The sequence below is a fragment of the Phyllobates terribilis genome, unplaced genomic scaffold (assembly GCF_046119375.1).
Source record: "Phyllobates terribilis strain yellow unplaced genomic scaffold, ASM4611937v1 Scaffold_11__3_contigs__length_659146591, whole genome shotgun sequence".
NCBI classification, from domain to species: Eukaryota; Metazoa; Chordata; class Amphibia; order Anura; family Dendrobatidae; genus Phyllobates; species Phyllobates terribilis.
Window position 1 is genome coordinate 177,229,968 of NW_027362771.1, and position 12,272 is coordinate 177,242,239.

The window sequence follows — 12,272 nt, forward strand, 5'->3', positions numbered from 1 at the left end:
GTACCGTCAGCTGGTTCTCGGCAGTGCCTTTGGATTAGGTGCCTCCTTCTCGGTATCCAAGTTCCACCAACGTCTGCTGGTCCTTGGTAGTGCTTTCTGGCACAGGTACCTCCTGCTTAGTAACCGAGTTCCAGTAACATCAGCTGGTCCTCGGTAGTTCCATTGGCTCTTGTACCTTCTGCTACCCATCCGGGTTCCAGTACCGTCAGCTGGTCCTCGGTAGTTCCATTTGCTCTTGTATCTTCTGCTACCCATCCGGGTTCCAGTACCGTCAGCTGGTCCTCGGTAGTTCCATTTGCTCTTGTATCTTCTGCTACCCATCCGGGTTCCAGTACCGTCAGCTGGTTCTCGGCAGTGCCTTTGGATTAGGTGCCTCCTTCTCGGTATCCAAGTTCCACCAACGTCTGCTGGTCCTTGGTAGTGCTTTCTGGCACAGGTACCTCCTGCTTAGTAACCGAGTTCCAGTAACATCAGCTGGTCCTCGGTAGTTCCATTGGCTCTTGTACCTTCTGCTACCCATCCGGGTTCCAGTACCGTCAGCTGGTCCTCGGTAGTTCCATTTGCTCTTGTATCTTCTGCTACCCATCCGGGTTCCAGTACCGTCAGCTGGTTCTCGGCAGTGCCTTTGGATTAGGTGCCTCCTTCTCGGTATCCAAGTTCCACCAACGTCTGCTGGTCCTTGGTAGTGCTTTCTGGCACAGGTACCTCCTGCTTAGTAACCGAGTTCCAGTAACATCAGCTGGTCCTCGGTAGTTCCATTGGCTCTTGTACCTTCTGCTACCCATCCGGGTTCCAGTACCGTCAGCTGGTCCTCGGTAGTTCCATTTGCTCTTGTATCTTCTGCTACCCATCCGGGTTCCAGTACCGTCAGCTGGTTCTCGGCAGTGTCTTTGGCACGGGTACTCCCTCCTGCCCAGCCTGGTTCCAGCACGCCAGCTGTTTCCGGGTAGTGTCAACGTCACTTTGCCTCCAATGCGTTGTCCTGTCGTGTTGCGGTCGGGTTAGCCGACTCTATGGTGCCTGCAGTTTAGGTGACTCCTATGTGGGCTGCGGGATCTGGCAATGAAGGCTGGTTCCATAGTGCCAATAGGACAAGCACCCTCTGTAGGACTGTGGGTTTTGGTAACTGCGGCCGGCTCGCGGCCTTGAACTTTTTTTTTACATGGGTACCTTCTGCTACCCATCCGGGTTCCAGTACCGTCAGCTGGTTCTCGGCAGTGCCTTTGGATTAGGTGCCTCCTTCTCGGTATCCAAGTTCCACCAACGTCTGCTGGTCCTTGGTAGTGCTTTCTGGCACAGGTACCTCCTGCTTAGTAACCGAGTTCCAGTAACATCAGCTGGTCCTCGGTAGTTCCATTGGCTCTTGTACCTTCTGCTACCCATCCGGGTTCCAGTACCGTCAGCTGGTCCTCGGTAGTTCCATTTGCTCTTGTATCTTCTGCTACCCATCCGGGTTCCAGTACCGTCAGCTGGTTCTCGGCAGTGCCTTTGGATTAGGTGCCTCCTTCTCGGTATCCAAGTTCCACCAACGTCTGCTGGTCCTTGGTAGTGCTTTCTGGCACAGGTACCTCCTGCTTAGTAACCGAGTTCCAGTAACATCAGCTGGTCCTCGGTAGTTCCATTGGCTCTTGTACCTTCTGCTACCCATCCGGGTTCCAGTACCGTCAGCTGGTCCTCGGTAGTTCCATTTGCTCTTGTATCTTCTGCTACCCATCCGGGTTCCAGTACCGTCAGCTGGTTCTCGGCAGTGTCTTTGGCACGGGTACTCCCTCCTGCCCAGCCTGGTTCCAGCACGCCAGCTGTTTCCGGGTAGTGTCAACGTCACTTTGCCTCCAATGCGTTGTCCTGTCGTGTTGCGGTCGGGTTAGCCGACTCTATGGTGCCTGCAGTTTAGGTGACTCCTATGTGGGCTGCGGGATCTGGCAATGAAGGCTGGTTCCATAGTGCCAATAGGACAAGCACCCTCTGTAGGACTGTGGGTTTTGGTAACTGCGGCCGGCTCGCGGCCTTGAACTTTTTTTTTACATGGGTACCTTCTGCTACCCATCCGGGTTCCAGTACCGTCAGCTGGTTCTCGGCAGTGCCTTTGGATTAGGTGCCTCCTTCTCGGTATCCAAGTTCCACCAACGTCTGCTGGTCCTTGGTAGTGCTTTCTGGCACAGGTACCTCCTGCTTAGTAACCGAGTTCCAGTAACATCAGCTGGTCCTCGGTAGTTCCATTGGCTCTTGTACCTTCTGCTACCCATCCGGGTTCCAGTACCGTCAGCTGGTCCTCGGTAGTTCCATTTGCTCTTGTATCTTCTGCTACCCATCCGGGTTCCAGTACCGTCAGCTGGTTCTCGGCAGTGTCTTTGGCACGGGTACTCCCTCCTGCCCAGCCTGGTTCCAGCACGCCAGCTGTTTCCGGGTAGTGTCAACGTCACTTTGCCTCCAATGCGTTGTCCTGTCGTGTTGCGGTCGGGTTAGCCGACTCTATGGTGCCTGCAGTTTAGGTGACTCCTATGTGGGCTGCGGGATCTGGCAATGAAGGCTGGTTCCATAGTGCCAATAGGACAAGCACCCTCTGTAGGACTGTGGGTTTTGGTAACTGCGGCCGGCTCGCGGCCTTGAACTTTTTTTTTACATGGGTACCTTCTGCTACCCATCCGGGTTCCAGTACCGTCAGCTGGTTCTCGGCAGTGCCTTTGGATTAGGTGCCTCCTTCTCGGTATCCAAGTTCCACCAACGTCTGCTGGTCCTTGGTAGTGCTTTCTGGCACAGGTACCTCCTGCTTAGTAACCGAGTTCCAGTAACATCAGCTGGTCCTCGGTAGTTCCATTGGCTCTTGTACCTTCTGCTACCCATCCGGGTTCCAGTAACATCAGCTGGTCCTCGGTAGTTCCATTGGCTCTTGTACCTTCTGCTACCCATCCGGGTTCCAGTACCGTCAGCTGGTTCTCGGCAGTGCCTTTGGATTAGGTGCCTCCTTCTCGGTATCCAAGTTCCACCAACGTCTGCTGGTCCTTGGTAGTGTTTCTGGCACAGGTACCTCCTGCTTAGTAACCGAGTTCCAGTAACATCAGCTGGTCCTCGGTAGTTCCATTGGCTCTTGTACCTTCTGCTATCCATCCGGGTTCCAGTACCGTCAGCTGGTCCTCGGTAGTTCCTCAGCTTTCTTGTACCTTCTGCTACATTTCCAAGTTCAAGCTTTTTGAAATGGTTCTTGGTAATCACTCTGGATCTCCCTGACGAGGACCCTGAAGACGAGGACCCTGAAGACCAACCCTAAGAAGACGAGGACCCCGAAGACAATGACCCTGAAGACGAGGACCCTGAAGACCACCCCGAAGAAGACGAGGACCCTGAAGACCACCCCGAAGAAGACGAGGACCCTGAAGACCACCCCGAAGAAGACGAGGACCCCGAAGACGAGGACCCAGAAGACCAACCCGAAGAAGACGAGGACCCCGAAGACGAGGACCCCCGAAGACGACGACCCTGAAGACCACCCCGAAGAAGACCAAGAAGATGACCCTGAAGAAGTTGACCAAGAAGACAAAGAAGAGAAGACAAGCACCAAGATACAGAAAAACAAGAGACAGAAAACCAAGAAGCAGAAATACAAGAAGCTGCAGAACAAAAAGCGGAAGAACATTAAGCATAAGACTAAAAATCAGAGCAAAAGATAATATCTAAATTATAAGCAGAAGATGACTAAGCAGTGTATGGGGGTGAGTCCGTTCCTCCTCGTGGTGCCCCTGGAAAAGACCTGCTGCTGCAGGCCAAACTGAACGCGGACAAATCCTGTTGTAAATCTTTTGTGACGGGCAGAACGAAAGGTGTAATGTCCAACCTTTTATAGATAACAACTACAGGAATGCCTGTCACAAATAAGAATATGATGAAGAAGAAGAATATGAAGAAGATGAAGAAGTAGAATATGAAGAATGTAAAAAAAAGAATAATACGAAGAAGGTGAAGAAGAAGAAGGTGAAGAAGAAGTGGATGAAAAAGATGCTGAGGATGATGAAGGAGAAAGTGTGGGAGAAGTAAAAAAGAAGGTGAAGAGCATGGAAGTAGTGAAACATAAATATCTGACAAAATATAAAAATACTTAACATAGTTAATATTTCCGTAACTCAGAACATAATAAAAAAATATTAATTCCTGCTATTCCATTTGACTGGGCTAAACCTCTATGCCTTTATTGTCTCCCCCACCTCCCCCAATACATTCTACATTATTCTTAGTTGTTTTCCTTCATGTAGAAATAACCTACAAGGAAAGAAAGGGTTTATTTTAATTCCGATATTTATGTCCCATTGACTTGCATTGGTTTCCGGTATCGGAATCGGCAATATCCGATACTTTTTCGGTATCGGTCCGATCCAATCCGATCCGATATTTCCCGATATCGGAAGGTATCGCTCAACACTAGATCCGATATTTCCCGATATCGGAAGGTATCGCTCAACACTAGTCCTGGGCAAAAGCCCAACTTTTGTCCCTAGAAAGTAATAATGCCCCCTAATGTTATAGGGGCACAATACCCTGAGTGCCACTATAACAATAATGTTTAAGTGCCCAGTTAACATTTTATAATGTCCCGAGACCCCCCCATGTACACTAATAATGTCCTCTCAGTGCCCCATGTACAGCTCCCCTATACACAGTATGATGGACTCACGGCTGCCCTATACATAGTGTGATGTCTCACAGCTCCCTTACACATAGTATGATGTCCCTATACTTCGCCTACACAAAGTATGATGGGCCCACAGTTCCCAATACACAGTATGATGGCCCCCACTGCTTCTCTATACAGATTATTATGTCCCCACAGCTCTCTACATGATGATGATGTATAATTCCCACACGTCTCCCTTATGCAAGTATGATTCTACCAGTTCACCCCTATACACAGTATGATAGGCCCACTGTTTCTCTATACACAGTATGATGGGTCCACAGATCCTCTATTCACAGTATGATGGGTCCACTGATCTCCTATACACAATATGATGGGCCCACAGCTGCACCATACATAGTATGATGGGCCCACAACTCCCTTATATGCAGTATGATAGGCCAACAGCTTCCCTATACACAGTATGTTGCACTCATAGCTCCCCTATACACAGTATAATCCCCCACAGCTCCCCTATACCCTTTCTAATGTCCCCAACTCTGTTTGATGCCCCACAGTAGTCCCCACACTGTATAATGGCTAGAGTTGAGCCACCCCCGTAGTGTTCGGTTCGGTTCATCGAACACCGGTGTGTTCGCCGATCTGTTCGTCGAACACCGTTAAAAGCAATGGCAGGCAAACAAAAACACATAGAAACACATAGAAAACACCTTCAAAGGTGTCCAAAAGCTGACAAACTGCTGAGAAGACACAACTAACACATGGAAAAGTAACAAGTACATATAGTCATGCGAAAAGAAAAGAGGTGGAGGAGTAAAAGGAGGGGGAGACACAGATATAGGCATGTCATGCCCTTCTAAAATCAAGAAAGGCTGGAGTAAAAATCTAAAATCAGCCTACCAACACCCAGACGCCGTGACAAGAAAATTAAAAAAAGAAATATCTTTAGGTAGGATGGCGGTTCCATTCAGAACACTTTCCTTACAAGACGTAGTGGTATCCCCGTTGTGAGTTGTGCCAAAAACGGAACCCAATACATTCGGACTAATCCACCATTTGTCAAATCCAAGGGGCAGGTCAGTAAACGACAACATCGACGCGGAACCAAGTACAGTAGTATATACTGTACATCCTTTGACAAGGCAATCAGGCGGATCAAGAAGTTGGGAAGGGTCACCCTAATGGCCAAAACAGACATTGATGTGGCATTCCGGTTACTTACTACCTGTGCCTCCGAATAGTGTCCGCCTATTGGGCTGCTTCTGGGAAGGAGCATACTATATAGATCGCTGTTTGCCCATGGGGTGGTCCAGATCCTGCTCACTATTTGAGGCGTTTAGTTGCTTCCTCGAATGGGTTGTAATGGACATTTGTAAGGGGGCACATATTATCCATTACCTCGACAACTTCTTATGCCTGGGCCCAAAAGATTCGCCACAGTGTGAATACACGCGGTAGTCCACCTGTGAGAAGGAGAGAGCTGGAGGGAGAGCGGACACCACAGAGCCGAGGGGTTAGATGGAGAACGGAAGAAGGAAAGAGGGCGAGGGAGGTAAGGGAGTACAGTGGAAGGCCGACCTGAGCTCCCCCATGTTCCTGCTGGGTGGGGAACAGCCCTGAGAAGAAAAGTCGCTTGCGCATCCCTTTGAGGTTACGGGCGCGAGCAGGCAGAGGGACTACGCTGGAGTGCAAAGCCGACACGGCCAGTCCGTTCCTGCCCGTGCGACCTCCGTGTCGCCGGGCTTGTGCCAGAGCCGCGGTGGACCCTGACGGCCAGCCCCCCTCTCCCAATACTGGTGCCTGTCCGCTGGTGGGTCGAGCCCCCCCGCGGTGGAGGCAGGTCTAAGCTCTGTAATTTAAATTGGCTCTGTAATTTGAATGAGTACACTTTAAATCCTTTTACAAGGATCTATTGGAGGGCAAGTCTGATGCCAGCAGCTGCGGTAATTCCAGCTCCAGTAGCGTCCACTAAAGCTGCTGCAGTTAAAAAGCTTTTATAAGGATCGAGCTTGGCAGTCCACCGCAAGGCGTGCTACCGCCAGTCCCAGCCCCTTTGCCTTGGGGCGCCTCCCCGATGCTCTTCACTGAGTGTCCCGGGGGCCCGAAGCATTTCCTTTGAAAAAATTAAGTGTCCAAACCACAGGTGGTGTAGCTTGCTTAACAGCTGGGATACTCCGCTGACTAGCAGACACTGCTACTAGGCCCAAAGTATTGCCTGGGCTAGATGCAGTTAAAAATTTGTAATTAGATCTACAGGCGGTGGCTACTCCGCTGACTAGCAGACACTGAAGCTTTGGAGCAGACCTCTGATTCCCAGGCAATAGTATGAGTAAACAGCTCTTCAGACTCAACCATCTGTGTTACCCCAAGCCATAGTGTATGCAGTTTCTTACGGTTAAAAGGAGGGGGAGAGACCCGACCCACCTGGAATTGACGATGCCAACATCATGTAAAACGCAGCAAGGGGACTCCAAAAAGAGTCTCCGTTTTTTCCAAAAATTGTGGCACAGACACCACTTAAGTGGCATCAATTGTCCTAGAGTTGCTTAAAATGGTTGGTGAGGTGATTTTCCCAAGTCCTCAAGCTTTTAGTCTCCCCAGGATGACACAGGGGGGGCAGATGGTGGTTGGTCCGGCCCGCTAGGCCGCATTGTAGCACAGTGAGCTTCGCACTGCAACTTATGCTTCATATCCATGTGACGGTTCAAGCATAAAGTACTCAAACTATTGTTTTTTGGCCTTTACTTAGCTTTTGGTGACAAATGTTACAGATAACACCTTAGCGATCTCAAAAAATGCCCAGGCTATGCAAGGTTTAGAGCCCATGCGACACTGCTACTAGCAATACTAGCAAATGATTGGCTGGGTTAGATGCAGTAAAAAATTGTTATTAGATACACAGGTGGTGCAGCCTGCTTCACAGCTGGGCTACTACGCCCAAAGTATTGCCTGGGCTAGATGCAGTTAAAAATTCTTATTAGATACACAGGCGGTGCAGCTTGCTTCACAGCTGGGCTACTACGCCCAAAGTATTGCCTAGGCTAGATGCAGTTAAAAATTCTTATTAGATACACAGGCGGTGTAGCTTGCTTCAGAGCTGGGCTACTACGCTGACTAGCAGACACTGAAGCTTTGGAGCAGACCTCTGAGTAAACAGCTCTTCAGACTCAAGCATCTGTGTTACCCCAAGCCAAAGTGTATGTAGTTTCTTACGGTTAAAAGGGGGGGGGGGGGACGACCCAACCCACCTGGAATTGACGATGCCAACATCACGTAAAAAACACAGCAAGGGGACTCCAAAAAGAGTCTCCATTTTTTCCAAAAATTGTGGCACAGACACCACTTAAGTGGCATCAATTGCCCCAAAGTTGATTAAAACGGTTGGTGAGGTGATTTTACCAAATCCTCAAGCTTTTAGTCTCCCCAGGGTGACACAGGGGTAGAAAAGTCCTTTCGGATCCATGATTTGTTCATCTTTATGAACGTGAGTCTGTCTACATTCTCAGTGGACAGCCGCGTGCGCTTATCTGTCAGCACACCACCAGCAGCGCTGAACACATGTTCAGAGAGAACGCTGGCTACAGGGCATGACAAGATCTCCAAGGCGTGAGTGGCGAGATCCGGCCATTTTTCCAGATTGGAAGCCCAAAATGAGCAAGGGTCCAGTGACACAGTCATGGCTTCGATGTTCACTTGGAGATACTCCTGTACCATCCTCTCTAGGCGTTGACTATGTGTCAGACTTCTTGTCTCCTGTGGCCTTGCAAAGGATGGTCTAAAAAAGTGGTGAAACGATTCCACAAAATTGCTGTTACCAGCAGATACTGTGTTACTGTTACGGTTTGAGTGATGAAGACTCGACAGTCCCACGCAGGGCCGGCGTCAGCACCCGGCGCACCCGGGCAAGTGCCGGGGCCCTGAGCAGGCAGAGGGGCCCATTGGTGGTCGCGCACCCCACCGGGCTATGGGCGGAGGAGAGCGCTATGGGCGGAGGAGAGCGGTATCAGCGCCTGCTCCCTCCCGCTTGCTCAGGGCCCCGGCAGCCGGATACTTACCTCTCCCCGTGCCTCCGCAGATCCGCTGTCTTCCTGCTGTGCGCTTCCTGTGACGTCTCAGGTCAGAGGGTACGGTGACGTCTTTCCACCGCGCCCTCCCCTGAGCCGTCACAGGGAGCGCAGAGCGGGAAGATACCGGCATCGCAGGAGTCCGGACCCGAGCAGCTGCAGCAGGTGAGGAGGAGTGAGGTGAGTATTTGATTTTTTTTTAATGTATGGAGGCATGGGGCATAATATGGGGGGTGACATCCTGCATGGGGCATAATATGGGGGGATGACATCCTGCATGGGGCATAATATGGGGGGGTGACATCCTGCATGGGGCATTATAAAGAGGGGGGGTACATCCTGCATGGGGCATTATAAAGAAGAGGGGTGACAGCCTGCATGGGGCATTATAAGGGGGGGAACAGCCTGCATGGGGCATTATAAGGGGGGGGGGGACAGCCTGCATAGTGCTTTATGTGGGGGGAACAGCCTGCATGGAGCATTATAAGGGGGGGGACAGCCTGCATAGTGCTTTATGTGGGGGGAACAGCCTGCATGGAGCATTATAAGGGGGGGGACAGCCTGTATGGGGCATTATGTGGGGGGTAACAGCCTGCATGGAGCATTATAAGGCGGGGGACAGTCTGTATGGGGCATTATGTGGGGGGTAACAGCCTGCATGAAGCATTATATGGGGGCCAGTATCCTGTATGGAGCGTTATAAGGGGACCAGTATCCTGTATGGAGCGTTATATGGGGGCCAGTATCCTGTATGGAGCTTTATAAGGGGACCAGTATCCTGTATGGAGCATTATATGGGGGCCAGTATTCCGTATGGAGCCTTATATGGGGGCCAGTATTCCGTATGGAGCCTTATATGGGGGCCAGTATTCCGTATGGAGCCTTATATGGGGGCCAGTATTCCGTATGGGGCCTTTTATGGGGGCCAGTATTCCGTATGAGGCCTTATATGGGGGCCAGTATTCCGTATGGGGCGTTATATGGGAGCCAGTATTCTGTATGGAGCGTTATATGGGGGCCAGTATTCTGTATGGAGCGTTATATGGGGGCCAGTATTCTGTATGGAGCGTTATATGGGGGCCAGTATTCTGTATGGAGCGTTATATGGGGGCCAGTATTCCGTATGGAGCCTTATATGGGGGCCAGTATTCCGTATGGGGCCTTTTATGGGGGCCAGTATTCCGTATAAGGCCTTATATGGGGGCCAGTATTCCGTATGGGGCGTTATATGGGAGCCAGTATTCTGTGTGGAGCGATTCGCCGGTTTCTGAGCTATTGTGGAATTTACAATAGATATCGCTCATGTAATGTAAGAAGTGAAATCTTTGCATTGTACTATATATATTTCTCTGCGGTATCTGTGCACCATGAATCGTGGTATGTATTAAAGGGGCCCACTGAGACTCTTTCGCCCGGGGCCCAGAAAAACCTGGAGCCGGCCCTGGTCCCACGGTTGGCAACTTAGAACTGTGAGATTCACTACGTGCACCACTGATGTTTTGCGGAAAAGCACATGTAAGATTCTGCAACAGCCTCTGCTGATACTCCTGCATGCGTGAATCCCTTTCTATGGCAGGAATTATTTCGGCAAATTTACTTTTGTACCGGGGATCTAAGAGTGTGGCAACCCAGTAGTCAGGATTACTTCGAATTCTGACAATCCGCGGGTCATGTTGCAGGTAGTGCAGCAAGAAGGCACTCATGTGTCTTGCGCATCCAGGAGGACCAAGTCCTTGTTGTGTTGGTAGCGAGGTAAGAATCATGCTTCCTTCCTCTGGCCTCTCCCCCCAACCTTGCACAACAGAAATGTGATCAAGGTCTCCCTCATCTGATGAGTCTTCCATGCCCATCGCCAGTTCATCCTCCACTTCTTCCTCGGCTCCTGCACCTTCCTCAACAGTTTGGCTGCTACCATGCGCCCTGGTTAATCCCTCTACCCCACCCTCCCATGCCTGCCGCCTTGGTGCTGCCGACCGTCTGGACCTTGGAGATGTTATCCCTTCCGCATACGACTCCTCCTCTACTTCCTCCACCTCCTCTTGTCCAACCACCTGACTCCGAATTCTGTTTAACGTGTGCTCCAGCATGTAAATCACCGGAATAGTCATGCTGATAATGGCATCGTCAACACTAAACATCTTCGTCGCCATTTCAAAACTGTGCAGAAGGGTGCATAGGTCCCTGATCTGAGACCACTCCTGCAGCGTGATTTGCCCCTCCTCTGGATCTCGTTGGCCCAGTCTATACGTCAGAATGTATTGGACCAGGGCTTGTCGGTGCTGCCACAGTCGCTGCAACATGTGCAGAGTTGAATTCCACCGTGTCGGCACATCGCATTTCAGCCGGTGAACTGGCAGGCCCAACGACTTCTGTAGAGATGTAAGTCGTTGAGCTGCGGGATGCGAATGGCGGAAGTGAGCACACAGCGACCGTGCCCTCTGCAGAAGGTCATCTAGTCCGGGATAGTGGGCTAAAAATTTCTGGACAACCAGGTTCAACACGTGAGCCATACAAGATAACACGAGTTGGGTCATCCTTATCTATCTGAAAAAATGCCCAGGCTATGCAAGGCTTAGAGCCCATGCGACCTGAAGAGCCACCACGACTTGTGGTCAGAGGCAGAGTTGTGGTTGAGGATGCAGTTATTGACGTGCTTCCAGTACTCCGTCTCTGTCCAGGAAGGCGCAACCTAACCTCGTCGTCAATAGCATCCTCCTCCACCTCCTCTGCTGACCTCATCGACTGGCTGACTGAGGGTTGACAGTTAGTGGGATCTCCAACCTCGTCATCATCATCCTGTGTGTTCTCACACCCGTCGTCCTCAGAGCCAACCTCTTCCTGCCCTGACCGAAAAGTCAAGTTGTCGCTCCAATCAGGTATTTGAGTCTCATCATCGTCTTCATCATTGTCTCCACCAACAGGAGTTACAGTTTGGGAACGAGGGTCTACATTATGCTCAGAACCTTCTTCATTTGATCCTGGATCCGACTCATAAAGATTCTAGGCATCAGTGCAGATCATTTCCTCGTCTGGATTAACAGAAGCTCTGGAGCAGACCTTCGTTTCCCAGGCTATAGTATGAGTAAACAGCTCTGCAGACTCAACCATCTGTGTTACCCCATACTCAGACGGGCAGCTGGAGACTTGGGAGCTGTGAGGAAGCAAGTGCGATTGGGGTGACACCTCTGAGGACTGGAGTATTTGTGATGTTGAAGTTGAGGTGGAGGAGAGGCCACTTGAAGGAGCACCTGATATCCGTTGCAGCACCTGCTGTTTTTGTGCCTCATCTGGAATTTGTAGCGATGGGCGTGAAAGGGATCGTATCACATTGTCCACGAAAAGAAGTAGACATCTTAGTTTGGCTGGAAGATAGTCTTTCTTCTGCAGATGTTACTGTTGCTTTAACACCTACCCCACGGACACAATCTTTTTTTCCCTTTCCAACACGCCTATTCCCCTTTCCACCAGCAGCAGGCCTTTTGCCACTCATTTTGGTGGTTAACTAATTGACAACTCTGTAGTTGTTTGCACAAAAAACAATGGATGGAAACCGAGCAGAGCTGAGTGGCCAAACTGTGGTA